At 37.5% G+C, this 20,900-nt stretch overlaps 1 protein-coding gene across 6 annotated transcripts in view; it reads left to right on the forward strand.

The window, feature by feature from the left end:
* Positions 1 to 20,900, forward strand: part of CAB39L (calcium binding protein 39 like) — a 129,819-nt gene that overhangs the window by 6,237 nt on the left and 102,682 nt on the right. For 3 of the 6 annotated variants that reach the window (XM_049646897.1, XM_049646893.1, XM_049646894.1), the window contains exons 2-3: positions 4,203 to 4,351; positions 5,245 to 5,318. The gene's annotated coding sequence lies outside the window, so the exon portion shown is untranslated. The remainder of the gene's footprint in view (positions 1 to 4,202; positions 4,352 to 5,244; positions 5,319 to 20,900) is intronic. The other 3 variants (XM_049646896.1, XM_049646895.1, XM_049646898.1) reach the window with 3 other exon arrangements.

Genomic DNA, 20,900 nt, shown 5'->3' on the forward strand with positions numbered 1-20,900 from the left:
TTAGTAAATATATGGGCTCAACTTAATGAAAAAGGTTTTCGGATTTGTGTATACAAAAGGTAGAGCTATACAAGTTATTAATAATAAAGGGAATTAATAAATGAAGAATTTAAAAAACAATAATCAAGGGAAGACCAAAGATACATCAGATAAATGCAAATTTTAAAACAGGGTTTTCATCTTGGTATCAGACAAGGCAGGATTTAATTCAAAAAGCATTAAAATAAAGGATATTGTCCAAGTTAAGGGCTACATTCACAATTAAGATTTTTTTAAAATGCCTATTTATCAAATAATACATCAACAGCTTTTATGAAGTATAAACTATAAGAGATGTAAGGAGAATTAGAAATCTGCTAATACAGGACTTTCACACACCTTTCTAGTACCACTAAGTATACTGTAGGGTAAATCTCCTAGATTTATATCAAAGTTTGAGTCCACTAATGGAGAATACATCTTTTCAAGTGCACAGGAGACAGTTTAAAAAAATCTGCTATATTAGACCACAAAGAAAACCTCAGTCCCCCCCCCCAAAAAAAGTCAAACTTTTGATCACGTGCAATAAAACTGGAAGATAATTTTTAAAATAAAAAATAACACGTGACTAAAGGTGTCTGTAGGACTATGGTAACTTTCTAAATCCAGATCTCACCATACATTCTTTACAAACCATACAGATCTATAAAGAGCAAATAAAACCACCACCATCCTTGCCTAACTAATTTCAAATTATGGGTATGTACGGAAGAAAATGCTGAAATGCAGCAGAGTGAGCTCTGGCACCCATGCTGAAGTGGCAAATGAGGTTGACACTGTTGAGAACAGGAGAAGGAAGCAAGATCTAGAATCAGTAGAATGCAGATAAAATAACTCCAGAAAGTGAAAGCCCTACCCTAAAGAAGGAAATACTAACAAATTTGAGACCTGTTAGATAAAAGGAAGGGACTTGAAAGCTCATGGGACCAAAGAGGCAGTCTAAGAAAGGTATTGCTTTTGAGATAAGAGGAGAGTTGGAAGGGACACTATATACCTGGAGACCTGGTGGTAAGAGTAAGAAAAGAGAGTAGAAATTAGGGATCTTGATGAAAAAGAAGATACATCAACCACTCTCACCCAAAAAGGAATCATTGATTTAAAAAACTGTACTTTATCAAACCAACAGAAGGTGCTGTTGAACTAGAAAATCTAGTAATTTTTCTGAATCCCTCACTCCTGTCTATATGCTATTGTTAATCTGGTTTAGGAAAATTAGAACATTTCAAAATGAAAAGATACTGGCACATAACATCCATATAAAGTTATTATAAGTAGAAAACATAAATTTTGAGTCAGAATATTTCAGCTGATGAAAAGTCTCTCCCAAAATATTCAACTATAAGAGCTAAAGAAAACCACAGCACAATACTCCTACCTGAATTAAATATCCACGGATAAGCATTTGCAGAGATAAAGTTCAAATACAAATTCAGAACCCCAAAACAAATGGACAAAAAGAGGAAGATGTGAAAAGTGAACTTTGCTGATGTGAAATTTGCTGAACTGAGGAAATAAAATGAAGAAAAATCATCTTTTAAAATGAAGCTAGGGGCGCCTGGGTGGCTCAGTCGGTTAAGCGGCCGACTTCGGCTCAGGTCATGATCTCGCGGTCCGCGAGTTCGAGCCCCGCGTCGGGCTCTGGGCTGATGGCTCAGAGCCTGGAGCCTGCTTCCGATTCTGTGTCTCCCTCTCTCTCTGCCCCTCCCCCATTCATGCTCTGTCTCTCTCTGTCCCAAAAATAAATAAACGTTAAAAAAAAATGTTTTTTTTAAATAAAAAAATAAATAAATAAAATGAAGCTAAAGTCCAAGATACCTAAGGGAGAATAGAGTTCCTGAATGTAAGAGGTATTGAGGAAAGACTTGAAGATAGCCAGAAGAAGGAAAATTAAATGAAGAAAGAGAAAGAGCAAATGATACAGACAATATGTAAAAATTAGAGTTCTTAGGAAGAGAAGAGCAATAGCAGAACTAATATTTAAACTTCAATCCATGAAAACATTCTGGAATGAACAGAAGACTCAAATTGAAAAGGCTCATTGTGTACTGAAAAAATTGATCTAGAATGGTCAACTCCAAGGCATATCCTAGTAAAACTATTGGACATTCAAGTAGTGAAAAATTCCTATAGGCTTCCAGGTAGACAGAAGACATTAGGAACAAATTTCTCAAGAGCAAGATACAAAGCAGAACAGGCACAGATTGTTAAAGTCTATGAAATTGTAAGACGGGGATTTTATAACTATGACTCCATCCCAGAAAAAGTGAAAACCATGATAAATTCCATACACTAAAAAAAAGTTACATGATGAAAAGTATCATAAGCAATGTAAAAAGACCAGTGACAAGGTAGGAAGAAATAATTAAATTTACATCACAAAGAGCTGATCTCCTAGCTAATCTCTTCTAATAACCTAGAAGTCAGAGCAAATGACTGGCAACCCAATAGAAAATTGGGCCGAAGATATGAGAGGTCACAGAAAAAGAAATGCAGCTGACAAACACACAAAAGATATTTAACTTCAGTCATACTAAGAGAAATATAAATAAAAGCTATACTAAGGGGTGCCTGGGTGGCTTAGTTGGTTAAGCGTCTGACTCTTGATTTCAACTCAGGTCATGATCTCATGCTCAGGCCCCAGGTCTGGCTCCTCTCCGAGCTTGGAGCCTACTTAAGGTTCTCTCTCTCCCTCTCTCTCTGCCCCTCCCCTGCCCGTGCGGCTCCCCCCCCCCCCCCCCACAAAGCTATACTAAAAATTATAGCTACACTCAAGCCTTTCTCACCAAAATCCAAAGTTATATAATATGTTCTGTGGATTGTGGGGAAACAGGCACTTTGATGAATTGCTGGTAGGGATACAAAAGCACAAATCTTGGGAGGGAATTTGGCAGTATCCAACCCGTGTGTATAATATACATATATTATATGTATACTAAATTACACGTGCATTTACTTTTTGACCCGGGCACCTAACTTGTAGGAATCTGTTCTAAAGACACAGTGACATAAAATATAAACTGGCATTTGTATGAAGTTACTCACAGCAGCATTACTTGTATTAGCAAAAGATTAGAAACAACCAAAATGCCTGTTAATAGGGGACTAGGTAACTAAAGTACATTCAATAGTGGAATAATCTCCATTCCCCTTCCAAGTTGCTGTTTTCTCCAGAAGTCATAAAAGAGAGTGTAGAAAGTCTACATGTACCAACATTGAATGATCTGCAGAATATATTATGAAGTAGAAAAAACCCCAAAGGCATGAAACAATATATAATCTATCGGTAGAAGGAGGGAATGTGAAAGGTGCCAACAGCGGACGAGAGATTTCTCTGTTACTTATTTATATAGTTTTGACCTTTGAATCATGTATGTTTACATATTCAAAAATTAAATTAAAAAAGTAGAACTGAAGGCACCTGGGTGGGTCAGTTGGTAAGTGTCTGACTTCAGCTAAGGTCATGATTTCATGGCTCGTGAGCGAGCCCTGAGTCCGGTTCTGTGCTATCAGCTCAGAGCCTGGAGCCTGGTTTGGATTCTGTCTCCCTCTCTCTGCCCCCCCCCCCCCATCTCTCTCTCTCTCTGTCTCTCTCTCTCTCTGTCTCTCAAAAATAAACATTAAGAAAAAAAGAACTAAAAGAAAAATTTAAGAAGGAATGGAAATAAATTTACATAACTGTATAGCATTTTGGTGTCATAACCATACAAGAAAAGGAACAATTTCTAGTGACTTTAGGGCCTAGATTTAGCATTATTATTGTTATATTGTTATTTTTAAAGTATTTTATGTATATTATTGGGCAAAATAGATGTAAAATATCGATAATTGTTGAACAAAACCACAGAAGTTCGTTAAGGCTGTAAATTAAGAAAATGTAGTCTCAAAATTTCTTTGACAGATTGAGCAAAATGGAAGCGAGATACAAAAAAACACAGGACAGCTACATAACAGAGTACATGTTATATGGCACTGTGTCAGACACTATATATATATGATTTGACTCTTGCGTATACCTATGGAGAATCATGATATTTTATTCCTAAAAGGTTCAGAGAGGTTACATAATTTGCTTCAGATTAGACAGTTACAGAGTGGGAGGTTGAGATTTAAACCCAGATCAATGTGATTCCAAAGCCTGTGCTTTTTCTACTACATTATTGCAGGATTTCAAATATTGAGAAGAAAGAACATCAGGAGCTAAATGTTCTATTTAAACCAGTAGTTGCTGCTCAGAAAATACATTAATATGCAGACCCTAAGTCAGTGGTTTATATGTTCTTCATGCAAGAGCAATGCACTAAAGGAGAGAAGTGTAAGTTTTCTCTTATTTCTGATGGGGAAATGTAAACACACATACACATATATCCTTATATTGATGTCGAAGATAAAAATTTTGTGAAAGTTGCCATCAATGACTGAAATTAATAAAAGATGCAAACTAAAAGTGTGGGAAGTAGGAAAGAAAAACTCTAGTAGGCATGGATTTTTATGATGCTGTTAAAAGCAAAAAAACCCTGTGCTCGCTTCGGCAGCACATATACCAAAAGCAAAAAAACCCTTCAAAGCTTCTCTTTGTGATATTTAAAAGCTCTTTTAAGCTTTGCACAGCCTTTTTATAAAAATTGGCCTCTAGGGGCAACTGGGTGACTCAGTCAGTTAAGCGTCTGACTCTTGATTTTGGCTCAGGTCATGATCTCGTGGTCATGAGATTGAGACCAGTGTCAGTCTCCGCGCTGGACCCTGCAGGCATGGAGCCTGCTTAGGATTTCTCTCTCCTTTTTGTCTGCCCCTCCCCCCACTTGTATGCACATGTGTGCATTCTCTCTCAAAATAAATAAATAAAAACATTTCTAAACATTGGCCTTTGAGATACTAGCTTAAGTAAGTTATGTTTCCTGTGGAAGATGAGGGCTAATGGATATATTTTGGGGGTGCTAGGGCTCCCCTTCTCTAAGCCACCCCCTCATACCACTACTGGTTTCCCCTGATGATAAAATATTTTCACTTAGTTCAATGCTACTTTCTAAAAGTTCTGGCACTTGAAGTAATTGGGGTAGAGGGATTTTCCTGTTTTAATTGGTTTATCTATATATGATTATGGTGGAAATTTAATTTGTAATTCTATATACCTGATAACAGTAAGAAAATATATTGGATTTGCTATAAAAGTTTAAAAGTTAATTTTGAAGCTTTTCTTTTTGTCAGAAGCTGTGTTGATCAGTGACTTTGGTGAAGACAGAAAGTTGAAACCGATTTGCAGATGATACACAACTTCTAAGGTAAGCTAATATAATGACTCAGTCAAGAGTATAAATGTTCGTCACATACTTGAAGATTATAGTAACACACTAAAATAAAACTATACAGGAATATATATATATATATATATATATATATATAATAGGAATATATATATATATATATAATATCCTAATTTAAATTTCACAAAGCAATTATAGAAATATTAAATAGATTTCCCCTTCTGGCAGTATGATAGACAAGAGTTCTTGAATTCGGCCCCCCCCCACCAAAGATGAAAAACACTAGATTTAATATTTAAAAAACCTTCATTATGAGTGGATGAACCTATAAGAAAATAAGGGAAACTTTTTGTGGCTTGAAACAGAAGAAGTACATCCTGTGAGGTAAGCAAGTGCTGAAGTCACTGAATACTCTGGGGATATGCATGGGTTTCTGTTGGTATAGAAAGTTGTGTATGGAGAGGGATGGGGAAAGAGGGGAAAAATTCCTTGGGTTCTGCAGAGTGTAGGGGACCTGATCAGACACCATCTTGGAGAGGCACAGAGTTCTGGGTGGAGTTAAAAATCTCTCCTACTGGGGCACCTGGCCGGCTCAGTTGGTAGAGCAAGCAACTCTTGATCTTAGGGTTGTGAGTTTAAGCCCCACGGTGGGTGTAGAGATTACTGAAATAAAATAAATAAACTTTGAAAAAATAAAATCAAATCTCTCCTACTACTTCCTGGTTACCCGCTCACATTCACTTGGATTTGAGGCCTTACTTTCTACTATTTTCATGGTCCCTAAATACTTATTTTCACGGTCTCCCACAAATGGAGAATTTTAATTTGAAATGGACGTTGGTCTCTAACATTTTTCAGTACCTGACAGAAACAATTAAAAATCTTCCACAGAGGGAGTTATAAATGTTCTTGACAAACATTTGTTTGTCAGAGTATCATTATTAAAATTCTAACAAATAAGCTCTTACACATTTTTTTTTTTAAGTTTATTTATTTTTGAGACAGAGAGAGACAGAGCATGAACGGGGGAGGGGCAGAGAGAGAGGGAGACACAGAATCGGAAGCAGGCTCCAGGCTCCAAGCCATCAGCCCAGAGCCCGACGCGGGGCTTGAACTCACGGACCACGAGATTGTGACCTGAGCTGAAGTCAGATGCCCAACTGACTGAGCCACCCAGGCGCCCCAGTCTTACACATTTTTTAAAATCACAAAACATGAAGGGAGAAAATCAAAATTCCATGAGCAAAGAGCAGAAACCACAAACAACCAAAACAAATCTACACAGATTTTTGCTATTAGGAATATCCAAGGGGCACTTGGGTGACTCAGTCAGTTAAACATCTGACTCTTGATTTTCACTCAGGTCATGATTTCACAGTCATGAGAAACTGAACATGGAGCTGGCTTAAGATTCTGTCTTGGGCACCTGGGTTGCTCTGTCGGTTAAGCATCCGACCTCGGCTCAGGTCATGATCTCACCATTCATGAGTTTGAGCCCCATGTCCGGCTCTGTGCTGACAGCTCAGAGCCTGGAGCCTGCCTCAGATTCTGTGTCTCCCTCTCTCTCTGCTCCTGACCCACTCATTCTCTGTCTGTCTCTCAAAAAAAAATAAACATTTAAAAAATTTTTTAAAGATTCTCTCTACCCCCTGCCTCTCTTGCATGTGCGTGCTCCCTCAAAAAAGAAATACCCAATACATAAAATAAATATTAATATTTAATACGTAAAGGAGGGATGCTAAAACATAAAGAGTAATAGAATTAAAAAAAATTTTTTAATGTTTATTTTTGAAGGAGAGAGAGACAGCATGAGTGGGGGAGGGACAGAGAGAGAGGGAGACACAGAATTCGAAGCAGGCTCTGGCACAGAGCCTGATGCGGGGCTCAAACTCACGAACTGTGAGATCATGACCTGGGCCGAAGTTGGACGCTTAACCGACTGAGCCACCCAGGTGCCCCAAAGAGTAATAGAATTTAAAAGTGACCAGGCATATTAAAATAAGAGACAATTAGAATATCTGAAATGAAGGGCACCTGGGTGGTTCAATTGGTTAGGCTCCTGACTCTTTAAAAAATTTTTTTTATGTTTATTTTTGAGACAGGGAGAGACAGAGCATGAGCAGAGGAGGGTAGAGAGGGAGACACACACACACACACACACACACACACACACACACACAGAATCCGAAGAAGGCTCCAGGCTCTGAGCTGTCAGCACAGAGCCTGACGTGGGATTGAACTCATAAGCTCTGAGATCATGACCTGAGCTGAAGTTGGACACCCAACCAACTGAGCCACCCAGGTGCCCCAGGTGCCTGATTCTTGTTTTCAGCTCAGGCCATGACTCACTGTTCGTGGGCTTATGCCCCACATTGGGCTCCGTGCTGACAGTGCAGAGCCTGCTTGGGATTCTCTGTCTCCCTCTGTCTCTCTGCCCCCTCCACTGCTCACTCTCAAAATAAATAAACTTAAAAGAATATCAGAAATGAACAGTATAATGACAGAATTTAAAGATTAAATGGTACGTTAAATTAGCATATGAGGCACAGTTAGAAAGAAACTGCATGGAAGACCATACACAGAGAAAAAAGTTATAGAAAATGAAAGATTGTAAGGTGATCTAATCAAAAGTTCCAGAAAGAAAACATGAAAGGTTACAAGGAACATTAAAAATATTCTTTTTATCCCTGTATTTATCAACAGAAACAGAATTAATTTGGGTAGGAAAAATTTGTCAAAATGATTTTTTTAATGAAATATCCAAGGCTCTCTTTCCCCTTAATTGAATCAAAGATGTTGCTATCTTAGAAATACCATTTGCATCTAATTTGCTAAGTAGCTGAGAAAGAAAGTACATTTTAAGATATCAGAGAAAATAGACACTGGGCCACCTGCTCCCCATAGGTCTCGGCTCCCAGAGCTGGGCCAGACCTTGTGGCCATGGGGCTTCTCTCTCCTTTCTCCCCAGCAGAGACCAGTGACTTGAGAGCACTTTCCAAAACTTCCCGTCTCTCAGTGTGAAATGGAACCTCTGACACTCAGGTGTGGCATCAACAAAGTCAAATATAGCAGCACCAGTCAGAAATAACAGGAATACCTCTGTACTCTTCTTAACACAGGAAAAGACAAAAGAAAGAGAGGAGATGTGTTCATAAGAACAGACCCATGTGCTATGAAGAAAGAAAAGTATGCCAGAGAAATGAGGGAAATGATTGGCATTTCAGTTATTTTTCCTCTCCTTTACTGGAGAACCTGATTGGCTTTCATTCATTCCTCAACTACAAAGAATTCTCACAAGTGTCTCAAAGAAGCTTCTAGAAACCCAGAGGAGTCGAAACCGTTAGATTTCTGCTAGCATTTGTTGCTAGAAATGCTAGCTGGTTTGTGGTACTAAGAGGATCATGAAAGAATATGATAGTTAACAGGGTGTGGAGCCAATGCAGACTAACATCAAGCAATTCTGTAAAGGAGGCAGCTATAACTAAGGGAATTATTGAGTGATAACTATTATAAATGGAAAATGAAAAAAAACTATTTGTTAGACAATAGCAGCACCATTCAGTCCTGCCAGTCACCCAGCAAAAACATTCAGCCCACTTAGCAGTTGTGTGATATCACAGGATAAATTCCATGTATTTGCTATGAAAAGAAAAAAGACAAAATATATCCAAAATATGAAGAGTTGTGAGGATATCATTTGATAAAAATGTACGATTAGCAATATTGAGCAGATATGAACCTAGAATTAATGAACAACAATGAAAATAAAAAAGTCTAAATAAAGAACTTTGTGGGAGGCAAAGAATTCCTTTTTGTTGTCAGAGGAATGGTTAGTAAAAATAACTTTTAAACCAATATTTATGTCAAAATTCTTGATGATTCTTGATTGTGGGTGTTAGCCAGAAATGAATTAAAACTATTCATAAACTCATTTATTCAGAAAACATCTCTTGTGGTGCACGTATCTTCACAAAATAAGCTCTTCTGGTGAGATGTTTTTAAGTATAAAAGATCAAAATTACAGTAATTTTGAAATCACAATTAACCAAATGTTGTTTCAAACGTAATGCTGTACCAAACCAAAGAGCGGATATTAGTAAAAATGCGGTAGGATTTGAACCCCGCTGATACCACTGACAAGTTGGCATCTAAGTCAAGCTTGCTATTTATTTTATTTATTTATTTATTTATTTATTTATTTACTTACTTATTTAGAGAGGATGCATACGAACAAGGAGCAGAGAGAGAGAATCCCACGGGGGGCAGAGAGCGAGAGAGAGACAGAGAGAGGGAGAGAGAGAGAGAGAGATAGAGGGAGAGAGAGGGAGGGAGGGAGGGAGAGAGAGAGTGAGCGAGCTAGCTAGCCTGAAGCCGGGCTCACTAGGGAAGGGGGGAGGGGGGGGCTCGTGCTGTTACCGAAAGCGGGACTGGAGCTCACAGAGGTGGACTCCGACTCGTGCTCAGCCAATATGGGACTTGAACTCACCAACTGTGAGATCATGACCTGAGCCAAAGTCAGATGCTTAACAACTGAGTCTACCCAGGCGCCCTAAGTCAAGATTTTAACTTTCAGTTTCAATTTCCTTATCTGAATCTGCTATAGTAAAACCATTCACTTTATATTTCTTATCTTTAAAGTGGAGCTACTAGAATCATATTTCCTTTATGTTCTTTTCAAGGCTTTTATAGAGAACATATATATGAACACTCTTTGATATTATAAAATGCTATATAAATAATGATGAGTGTTAAATATTTAGAAGTTGTTTAAATTTGTATCCACTTAAAAACAACTTTGCAAATACTTTGAGGTAAGCCATTTAATTTCTGGAATTTAGGAATATAAACTCAAAAAGTATAGTTGTAATCACTAATTTATGTATCTTGATTGTGCTTTTTACTTAACTTTTGTGGCAGACTATTGACGGTCTATGCAAAAGTCATACCAAACCTCATATTTTCATGCCTTCTTCCCATGATTGAAGCTGCAAATGCCAGATGCTCATTTTTTTCTAGGTTCCTTTGCTCTTAGGGGTAGTCATTTTAGCCTTTTCAGACCAGTGATTTGTAGAAATTTTTTGGAAGATATCCTGAATGTATTTGTCCTCCTACATTTTTGATTCTGTATTGAAATGGAGAAACTGTCAATCTTTCGGTAGTTGGCACAAGAATGGCTTTTGTAGAAAACACTGGATTTGTTTGGAAGAAATGCCTTGATAATTCATTTGTGATGAATGTTGAGTCCACAAGGGGCTTGTCAACTGTCAGAAGATGATTGTTAAATTGCCTTAAGTGTGTCCTGTCAATTGGAAGTGACTGTTTTGTTGGTGTCTAGGATGAGTTATGTATATAGATTTGGAAGTAGACCCTGGGACAGAAATAATGAAAATAAAAATTTGAAGGGCACAGGGAAAATCCAGCAAGAAGGGAATAAGAACTCTGGAGAGATATTAGATGGGACTTTCTATATGAAATACTGTGTGTTATGTAACAGTGACTCTAACCCTGACCCCACAAATAAAAACTTCTGAAAATCAGGAAATCCTTGGTGTACCTGGATATGGGGCCAAAACATGTTTGACCAAGTGTGCGGTGAACAGCTAATATCTGGGTTTTCTCTGCCATCGAGGGGATCTCTCTAAATGCCTCACTATTTATCTTCACTTTTTCCCTTACCACTGGCTTTTTTTCTCATTAGGGTATTTCAGTTTTACCTCTCTACAGGTTTCTTCCTGACAACAAATGTATGCACCTAAAAAACCAACAACCTTCCCTGCTCACCATTCCATCTCAAAACCTTATCCCTATATGTTTCCCTTTTTCTGTTCTTTTTTACATTTTATTTATTTTTATTTTTAATGTTTATTTTTGAGAGAGAGACAGAACCTAAGTGGGGGAGGGGCAGAGAGAGAGGGAGACACAGAATCCTAATCAGGCTTCAGGGTCCAAGCTGTCAGCATAGAGCCCTATGCGGGGCTCGAACTCAACGAAGCTTGATATCATGACTTGAACTAAAGTCAGAAGCTTAACTGACTGAGCCACCCAGGCACCCCCTCCCTATGTTTCCCTCTTAGCCATGTTTTTTTTTTTTTCTCTCTCTCTCTCTTTCCTAGCTCTCTTTCCCTTTTCCTTTTATTTCTTCTTTCATTCCAGTCTTCAGATTTTTGCTAAAACATTTCCCCTTGCTGGAAATATCTCCCCCCTCCTTTTTATTTTTTTTAAGTTTATTTCTTTATTTTGAGAGAGACAGAGAAAGTGTGAGCTGGGGAGGGGCAGAGGGAAGAAGAATCTCAAGCAGGCCCTGAGCTGACAATGGGGCTTGAACTCTCGAAACTGAGATCATGACCTGAGCTGAAATCACGAGTCACATGCTCAATGGACTGAGGCACCCAGGCGCCTGCCTCCTTTCTATCTTACTATCCAAACCCTAGTAATTTTTCAAAGTGCCTCTAAATTCCCATTTCTTGCATTAACTCTTTACCTTTTCTCACTAGGTATGATCTATATTTTATCCTATGATTCTTGATCCCTTGATTATTTCCTCTTCCTTTTACATTTTCTTTAGTCTTTATATTTTGGTGCAATTATTTCATACAGATGACTATGTTTCGCCACCCCTTTCCCCCCAAATTGTAAGCTCCTTGAAGGCAGGTCCTTTGTCACAGACTTCTTTTGAATTCTTTAGAGAACTTGGTACTACAGTAGGCTCATAAAAATACCAATAAAGAGTTGTTAAATTTAATCAAGTAGTGGAGGATTAGGCTATAATGTGTAGTTAGTTTGAAAACCAGTTGTGTGTCTAAGTCCTTAGACTTATTGATAACATTGTATTGAAAATGTGACAACTTTTGTTTGTGTTTATCAGCTATGAAAAGCCAAGATCTTTATTTAAGAAAAAAAGTTTATTACTATTAGATGATCATTTTATAGCTTCTTTCAAAGGACAACTAGCACCATGAGTTTTTAATCCTAATTCATGCTTACATTATCCCTGAACAAATTTTTAAAAGATTATAAGGGGACACCCGGGTGGCTCAGTTGGTTAAGCGTCCTACTCTTGATTTCAGCTCAGGTCCTGATCTCACAGTTGTAAGATCAAGCCCTGCATCAAGCCTGTTTAAGATTCTCTTGCTCTCCCTCTACCACTCATGTGTCACTTGTTCTCTCTCTCTCAAAAAAAAAAAAAAAAAATTATAAAATAGGGAAGGAAAAAAACGAAACAGCATCAACCTGACTGTCTGCATATGGAGAAATGGTTAAATAAATTGTGGTGCACGAATATTAAGAAGTGCCCTGTAGGGATGCCTGGATGGCTCAGCCCGTTGAACATCCAGCTTCAGCTCAGGTCATGATCTCACAGTTCATGAATTCAAGCCCCACATTGGGCTCTCTGCTGTCAGCACAGGCCCCACTTCGAATCTTCTGTCCCCTTCTCTCTCTGCCCCTCCCCTGCTTGTTCTTTCTCTCTTAAAATAAATAAATAAACCTAAAAAAAATACCATGTAGCTTCTTGAAAAGAATGAAGTCTTTTTACTAAATCTGACATGTAAAGAAACCAGGATCTACTATTAAGAAACAAAAATAACTTACAAAGCAGAATATATGGTATGATACCATTTTTTAAAAACTGTATATATACTTAAACAAACAGATTATGTCTGGGAAAAAAATCAAAGAACAGAACTAAACTGTTAACAGTGGTTAACTTTGTAGAGTGGAATTAGAGAAAAGGAAGACAGGAGATCTTCAAGCAGTAGAGAGGCATGTGAAATAAAAAGGTTTTTTTTCTACAGGGAGCATTTATTTTGAAATCGAAATGCAAAATGAAAGATACATTTTAAAAGAGTCAATAAAGCAAGAAAACTACACTAGTTTGTTTTGTAAAACAAGATGCAATTTTGTGTTTGCATTTATTAACCATATTCTTCTTTTATAGTTATTAATAGATTGTAATAATTTTTCCTACTCTAAATCATGTTTTATAAGTCTTCAGTTATGGTAATGGAATCCAACTAGAATTACTGAACTAATTCTATAGATATTTTCCTGTTCAGTACATTACCTGAATATGTTTTACCACAAATGCTGTGTTTGTTTGCAATAAATGGCCATGTTTGAATCTGAAAATTAAATGTCTTGTTCAAGATTTTCTGTTACTTTACCCAGGCTACTTCTTTCTTTGTCTTTTCTGTGTTCTTTTTGGAGCCTGTTTTTCTTCTTGTGAGCACCAGCTCACAAATTGTACTTTTAAAGATTTGTAACAGTAATAATGTGATTTTCCAACATAACATTTTTGTGTAGTTCTGATTTCAGTAATTTGTAGAAAAGTGAGTTTGTAAAAGTTTGGAAAATTGGGAGATGATATACCTTATAAAAAGAGAATGTGTGTCAGTTCTCAATCGGATGGGAGTTGTTCTCTTATTATAAAGGTATATTGTGTTTTTAACTAATTCAAATAAGAACTTTTCACAGAAGTACCAACTATGGAAAAAAACAGATCAGCAAAGAAGGGCAGGAAGATATGAGAATTATTACCATTTAACTGGTTATAGCGCTAAGCCCATTTTTATTGCTTACGATGCTAGTTATCTATTGTATCTTAGGATTTCATCAATTCTTTCTTACCTCATCCTTTGTTATTCCCTAAATTGGGAAATTGGAAGAAAATCATAGCATGTATTTCACTTAGTGTGGTTATATTTTTTGGAAAGAAGAGGAATTGTAACTATTAAACTTAGAGTTTGGTGTACATGAATTATAACCTTTAGCTTTTATTCTTACTAGATATGTTTTTTTATAAGATCAATTTTTACTCTGCTCAAAAGCACATTCTATTATTCCACCTCATTCTCTTCAGATGAACTTGAGTCCTTTTCTGAGAAAATTAAAGCAAATGTGTGCTCCCTAACTTCATTCCTCTTTACCGTGACAGTTTCTTTATTGAAACGTTATCTTTCCTTCTTATTTTAGAAAAATATGTGTCATTCTTCTTGGATATTAAACTTTTCACTTATATTCTTGATCCTTTCTTTCATTGTGAGCTCAAGAATTTCATCCCATTGATTATCCCCCTCCTCTCCTGCATCTTCCTCATATCTGTCCCACTCAATCTACTGAGAATTCAAAGTAAGAAAAAAAAAAAAAAAGGCAAACGAAACCCCCTTTCTTTAGCCCTTCAAGTTCTCCTTCCATTCTTCACCAAACACCTGGAAACAGTATTATGTGCTTGTGCCTTCAATCCTTAACCTCATATATTCCTGATTTTGTCCTTGACTGTTGTGTGTCAGGCACTATTAAGACTTCTGCCTCTCATCCAGTCTTCTAGGCAGGGTAGTTGGGCCATGCTACCTGGATCAGATGACCAGTTTCCCTGGAGGAGTGTCCTCTGCCTGCTTTATGCTGCAGTATGCTATGGTGGTCCCAGCCTGGTTTTGATGTCTCTATCAGCCTATGTCTTTAGGATTTTAGGGGAATATGAATGCTCTATAGCATCGTACTGTTGAATGCTTCACATTTTTGAAGTTCTCTTCTTTTTTTTATTATATGTTTATTTTTCATAGTGATTTTAACTTATAAAAGAAAAATATTCACTGTTTTAAATTTTATGTTTTATTTTTTATATTTGAGAGAGAGAGAGAGAGAGAGAGAGAGACAAAGACAAAGCATGAGTAGGGGAAGGGCAGAGAGAGACAGAGGCAAAATCTGAAGTATGTTCCAGGCTCCAATCTGTTAGCACAGAGCCCTACACGGGGCTTGAACTCACAAGCAGCGAGATCATGACCTGAGCCAAAGTCGGACGTTTAACCGACTAAGCCACCCAGGTGCCCCCAAGTATGCACTGTTTTAAAAAGCAAGTTTTAAAAAGCAAGTTCAAGGCTTCCAGTCCAGAAAAGATGATATAAAATCCATTTCTCCATATTAAGTACAGCTATACCCCTGGAAATAACATAAGAGGCAAATAAGAATTATGACAGACCAAAAAAATTTTTTTTGAAATTTAATGAGGGAAACAGTATGATTAGAAACCCTGGGGCTGGAAGAACAGTATAGTGGCAGGATGGCTTATGACCATCCCGCCCCACCTCCACTTAACAGAAAAAGATATTTTATACCCCACATTGTACTTTTTGTATCTTTACATGTAGGTGCTTCCTAAAGTTTTTTGTTTTTTGTTTTAAGTAGGCTTTGCACCCAGCGCAGAGCCCAGTGTGGGGCTTGAACCCTGAGATCAAGACCTGAGCAGATATCCAGAGTCGGATGCTTAACCAGCAGGGCCACCCAGGCGCCCCAGTGTTCTCTAAGGTTTTGTTTTTGTTTTTGGCTCTTTTTTTCATGTACTCCATTGGCAGAATGAGTGACTCTCAGGTGTATTGCTCTGGTTCTGTTTTCTCTCCCAAGTTCTAGTTCTGTATGTTCAAGTGCCCACAGGCATATATCCAGAAGTCTTGCTGGCACTTCAAACTTTTACATATCAAGCATTGGTTATTTTGTAAAAAAAATTTTCCTCCTGTGATCCTTATTGCTTTTGAGATATTACCAGCCTATTCTTTCAGGTAGAAAACAAGGAAACTCATTGTTATCTTGAGTGTTTTCTTAATTACCATTTGACATTTATTCAGTTGCCAAGCCTATTTCCTCTGATACTCACAATAGTCCTCTCATTCCCCTACTGAGTAACCTTCGCTGTCATTTAATTTCATCACCTACTGCTTCTCTTCTCTGCCCTTTTGGTTCTTATACACCCACCAAATTCATAATCGTGACATAGAGTTTTGATCACATTATGGTTGCCTTTTGCCCAGAAATTAACAGTTGAACTCATTACCCTACTCTTCAAGGCTCTCCATAATTTGGCTCAAACTTGTTTCTCCATTTTATTACTATCATTCACATAGCATTTGCTTCTGATAAACTAACTTCTTTGTTATTTACATTTTGCACTTCCTAAACCAAATCATACCCATCATTCAAGACTGAGTTCCAGGCTTACCGTCTCTGCGAAACATTCTCTGATTCCTCAAGATACACATATTTTTTTGTTCTTCTGAATTTTTATGGTATTTCATTGGTCTTTTCCTTTGTGATTCATAACTTTTTGCCTTACACTGTATTTTTGGTACCTGTCTTATATCCCCAATTAGAATATAAATTCCTTATTCCAATCTGTATACCCATAGAGCAGATTGCCTTCAGATGGCTGGATGAATGAATCCTGTACATTTTTTTAGTTTATTTATTCATTTAGACAATAAAGCATTATTATAGAGCATCTCCTTGATAATTTACTATTATTTTCAAATTCACACTTCCAGAACGTTTGAGCTTGTTTGTAACTTTTTACTGACATCATTTGGCTAATAGTCCCATTTCCCTTGCCCCCACTTCAAGTCTACCTTTTCGTTAGGGCAATCTGATATGAGGTAGACATTTTTTGCGTTGTTCCTTTAGCTCTGTTGTGGTGGAGCCAATAATAGTGGCTTCTGGAAGTTTTTCTAGTTGATTTGAGGGTTAAGTCTTAGAAAAAAAAATATTCTTTAAACTCATTCCATTTTACTAGTTTTCTAGTTTACTAATTTGTCTCTAGTTATTTACTTATGTGTGCATAATCCTCTGAGATGGAGTGTTCCTACTTAAATATATAGAACAAAGCTTAATTCACTTGGGCACAAGGCAAGCAAATGATGAAGCTAGGCTGAAATCCAGGGTTTCTGTATTATCCCTATCCCATGCTTTTCTAAAATGTTGCATCCAGAATTCTTTTGGAGTTTTTTTGTTCTGGATAGTATATAAGGCAATTTAAAAAGTCCTTAAACACATAGTTACTGGCTTATTGGCATGTGGGTATGTGTATCTCTGGAGCACCCAGTATAGCCCTTTGTTTAATTGTTTTAATTGTTTAGTAAAGGAAGTTGATTACACACTGCTTGTGAATCTTCCAGTGGATCTGCATCATTCCAGAGTAGTGACAGGGCAATAAGTGGACTGATATACTTTTAATATGTGCTAGAGTTTGTTTTTTATTTTATGAGTGGAGAAATGTCTAACATTTAGCTCTTAACTGATTGCTAGGCCCATATGCATATTATTTTACTTGATCCTCACAGCCAGTCCTGGCACCGTATTATCATCTCTGATTTAAAGTTATGTTACTTAAATACAGTCAGTTTCCATTCAAATCTAGGTCTGCCTAATGCCAGAGACTACAGCCTATGAAACTAGCCGCTTGATATCTGAAGAATATTCAGAACAGCTTATCACATACAGGCCTTCAGAGGCTATATATCTGTGTCTGTTTATTGCTAAATATGTTTAGCTGTACATTATACTATCTTAGCGTTAGGGAAGCAAAGCAATCAGTCATTCCTTGGACTGGCACAGGAGATCTTAATGCTGGGGCTGAATATTGTAGCTGCCACTGCAGCTCGGAACCAGCAGGGGGCCAGAGTAGTGCTGGAAAGAGAAAAACCCTGACTTTTCTCAGTTTGAAAGTCTGCTCTGGTGTTTTGGAAATACAGCCAATAGGAGTAAGAATGTCGCCTAATTTTTGTTATTCACCTTCCTCCCTCCTGAAACACACACACACAAAAAGGAGATGGGAAGCAGAATAGAGTAAGAGAAAAACCAGAATAATTGAGCTTTGTTATCTTGTTCAAGTTAGTTATGAGACCTTTTAAAGATTTCTAGATTTGGCCAAGGATTAGCAATCAGTGGACAGCTGGAAATGTGTTTTTTTTTTTTAATTCTTTATTTTTGAAGTATGGTTGACATACAGGATTATATTAGTTTCAAGTGCACAACAGGAAATGTGTTTTTAATTCTGTCAGTTAAATTTTATTTCTGTGCAACTTGGATACCTCTAAATTATTTCTCCTATAACATTTCTTCTATATTCTGCTTTTATGAAAGCAATTTGAATATCTTTAAGCAACTTCCAAGGCCTCAGTGTTAATAATGTTTGAAATGGAAATTATGAGAAGGAAGAACTAGAGAAATCTATGTTTCTTGGGTAGAACCTATGGTTCTCAAGGTAGAATCTTGGTTCTTAGGTAGAATCTATGGTTCTCAAGACTTTATTGGCTTTTAAGGCTAACGGCTATCAAAAAATAAATTAAATGTTATTTCTGGGTTGCCTAAGATGTATATAGCTGTGATATTCTGGATTTACACTGTGGTCTTTAGGAATAGAGAAAAACAAACAAAAACGTGAATGAGAAGTAAAGAAGTGAGAATAAGAGAGAGGTAAATGCCACTAAAAAAGCCAAAGATCTGTAGTTACTCAAATTAGTAAAATTGCAATAATAGGTCTACAATATGTTTAGCCTACTCGAACACATACGTATGTATACATACATATATTTTATAATGTAAATGTAATAGTCATTTCTGCTATACCACTTGTTTTGAAACAGATATGTTCCAACATGATTGATTGATATATTAGGGAACAGTGTGAGCATAATACACTTTCCTTGTTTACTTTTGGGTAGTTTCATTTCGGAGAAGCACTATGGGAATGCACAAACCACCTTGCTGAACCAAGCCACATAGAAATACACAAAATGTATACATGCACACACTTCAATTTTTTTAATGTTTATTTTTGAGAGAGAGAGATAGAACACAAGCAGGGGAGAGGCAGACAGAGAGGGAGACACAGAATCCGAAGCAGGCTCCAGGCTCTGAGCTGTCAGCACAGAGCCCAATATGGGGCTTGAACTCACAAACCGTGATACCATGACTTGATCCGAAGTCAGACACGTAACCAACGGAGTCACCCAGGTGCCCCAACATGCACACACTTCAAATACCAACCAGCAATCTCAGTGTACCACATATTATGAGTCATATCCATGTACATTTGGTATTAAAACTTTCCAACTGATTTCAGATAACCCTATTACCACTATTTCAAAATAACTCACAAACTACAACTCTTTAACACCTACCTTCGTAAGCAAATGCCAGGTCTTTTTCAAAGTAAAGTGCCATATTTATTATTTATGTTTATGTTATTATTATTTATGTACTTTTAAACCATTTAGCATGTAAGACCATGCTGTTTTTATTAGGTTCCTACCTTTTCTTAAAAAAAAAAATTGTGAAGTTTTTGAATATTGAGTTCCAACCCCACTGTACCTTGCTATTTGCCTCTTCAGTGTGATCACAGCCCTAAGCTAAATGAGTATGGGCAAAAGCAGGGAGGCAGAAAGTGTGAGAAACATATGAAAGAACCTAGGAGAAGATATGGTTAGAAAATATGAAAGATATGATGAGAAAGAAAAGATGTGTTCAGAACATAGGAGAAGCCTGAGGACCCAAGCATCTCTTCGCCCTTGGGCAAAGCTGACAGTCAACCCCAGAATACAACGTGATCTGTTGGGATGCATCCTGGGTGTAAGGGGGCAGGTTTACCCTCATTGGTTTGGAAGAAGCAGTGTAACCTGGGGGCTGGAGTAATGGACAGAGCAGTGAAGCCAGTAGAGACAAAAATCAGAGCAGCAAGTTCAGATTCAGCGATTTCTGACTTTGATTAGTAGAAAACACAAAGCCAAAGAGAATCTAAGAGAGTTGTATTGTCAAAGATATTTAAGTCTAAGAAGTAAAGGCTTGTGATTTCCCATCCCCTGGAAACTCCCAGACTACTGAATGTGATTCCGAAACAAGTGGACTGCTTCAGCAGGAAACCTCCCAGTCAGGAGCTATCCACAGTGACCTTCTCAGTGTGATTTTGGGGGATGGCTGGTAGGGGAGATCTCCCAGAGATTAGAGACTAGAATCAGGGGCAAACAATTTGGTAACTATGGAACTCATTTCCTTTCCCGGACAGGGAAGCTTGCTCTTCCTGTCCAACAAAATATCATATATATTATGGACTGATTTTCTTTATCTCCCTTTTTTCATGTAGGAGTATTTATTGCTGGTGTCCTTTTTTTTTTTTTTTTTTTTTTTACTTTGCCATGGTTATTATTAGATGTCTTGGTGTGGGGATGAGCCATAGGATGATAGACCATAAGGAGCCGCTTCAAACTTGATTGAGCATATAATCAACAGATATTGGAGCTGGAGGCAGTAAACAAGTTTGAGTAAGAGTGAGTGCACTGTTCGTCACGTGTGGAAACCTTGCCTAATGTTAGGCAGGGCCATTATTGAAAGTATAGGTGTAGGAAAAGGGTAGGTGTGGATGCTGGGCAACCAGTTGGAACTTCTTTATGGAATGGTTTTATGTACCACATAAATGTAACTGAGTGAATCCAGCTACATATGCTTTGAAGTTCAATCTTACTGTAGATAATCTCACCCGACATTTCACTTGACTCTTGACTTGAAGTTGCTCTTTCATAGTGAGCCTCATAATTCACCTTTTCCTACCTCACAGGCCTGTCAATCTCTTTGCACTAATGCTAACACACTCAGCAGCCAAGCTGGTTAATAAGTGGGCCCTGTTCTTACGCATGCGGTTATTAACAATTGGTTACCTGAACTAGCAGGACCAAAATCATTTTTCACGTTTGATATGGCTATTGAAAGAGAGGATCAGGACCAGAGACCTCTTCTTTTGAGATTGTGGGGGCCAAGGCCTTGTAATCTGTTCTACCAGAT

The sequence above is a fragment of the Panthera uncia genome, assembly GCF_023721935.1.
Source record: "Panthera uncia isolate 11264 chromosome A1 unlocalized genomic scaffold, Puncia_PCG_1.0 HiC_scaffold_16, whole genome shotgun sequence".
Lineage (NCBI taxonomy): Eukaryota > Metazoa > Chordata > Mammalia > Carnivora > Felidae > Panthera > Panthera uncia.